Source organism: Aplysia californica, unplaced genomic scaffold, assembly GCF_000002075.1.
Source record: "Aplysia californica isolate F4 #8 unplaced genomic scaffold, AplCal3.0 scaffold00507, whole genome shotgun sequence".
NCBI lineage: Eukaryota > Metazoa > Mollusca > Gastropoda > Aplysiida > Aplysiidae > Aplysia > Aplysia californica.
The window spans coordinates 1,592-2,732 of NW_004797777.1; the positions used below are offsets into that span (position 1 = coordinate 1,592).

The 1,141-nt window shown below is 37.9% G+C and overlaps 1 long non-coding RNA gene across 1 annotated transcript; it reads left to right on the forward strand.

Annotated features, from left to right (window-relative positions):
* Positions 1–6: 6 nt before the first annotated feature.
* LOC118478339 lies at positions 7–1,028 on the forward strand. Its single transcript, XR_004858967.1, has 2 exons — positions 7–292; positions 738–1,028. It is a non-coding gene; the product is annotated as an uncharacterized LOC118478339 (long non-coding RNA).
* The last annotated feature ends 113 nt before the right edge of the window (positions 1,029–1,141 follow it).

Sequence of the window (1,141 nt, forward strand, 5' to 3'; positions counted from 1 at the left end):
AACAACAACGAGTAAATAACGTCCACCAGCTTTCATCACAAACAGCGAGAAGATATTGAGAAGAAACAACGATGACAACGATGGTTACAACGACCACAAAAGAATGTTTGGGTATGTTGGTTTTTTAAATCCAAGCTAACCACTAAAAGGACGGACCATACAACGACACCCTCTTCAACAACAACGAAAAAATATCCTCCTTCAGTCGCTGAGCTGCGAGATTTCATGGAGCTCCATGCATTCCCTGCGATTGTTCATATCGGAAATAGACTTTAAATCGAACATTCCACCTGTAAGTAACCTTATTACGTTTGAAAAATGCGTTAAAATTTGTTAAATTTAATCTCCGTTCAGAGACATTTCATGGAACTCCAAAGAATCTCTACTCCCTTTCCTATCGGAGGTGGACTTCAAACATTCCACTTATGAATAACCTAAATATGTTTTTTTAAAATTTTTAAAGACTTATTATTCACATCACGCTATGCAAATATCGGAAATGCTACTGATCCAACTCAACGAAATATCTCACAGAGATCAGGTTTCCTCTTACAACGAGTTCATCACTGGAAAACAAAAAAGCTTTTGTTCCTTTCTTTTTTTATCCCTAAGATTGTAATCATGTTTGCTTCTGCAACTTGTTCGTCCCACAAAAACAGAACCAAACCAAACAAACAATAAACAAACAAAAAAAAGAAATCCACAAAAAAATGATCAAATCCGTTCCTTTGTTTCAGCCATGCCCGGGGTGCTTTATTTCAGGAAAAAACAAGGCAAAGATATCGCATTCAAACATCATCAGGTATCGATCTATATTGGATTCGGTTCGTGCATGACGGAGTCGATTTTCAGATAGCGCGAGGAAGGGACTTGTTGTTCAGAAATCGTGCGCGTTGTGAAGTGTGCGCTCAGTGACACGCAGAGTAATACACACTATAAGAATAATAAATATTATTCTCTTCATGAAACACATTATGACACACCGCAACACGCATCCTAACACGCAAAACAACACACACCAAAAAATAGTACATAACACAATTGATAACACATTCACTTCAATGCATACCATAACACACACGCACAACACACAGCAAAACATTATGACGTTATAACTTGATAACACACACGCACCCCCCCC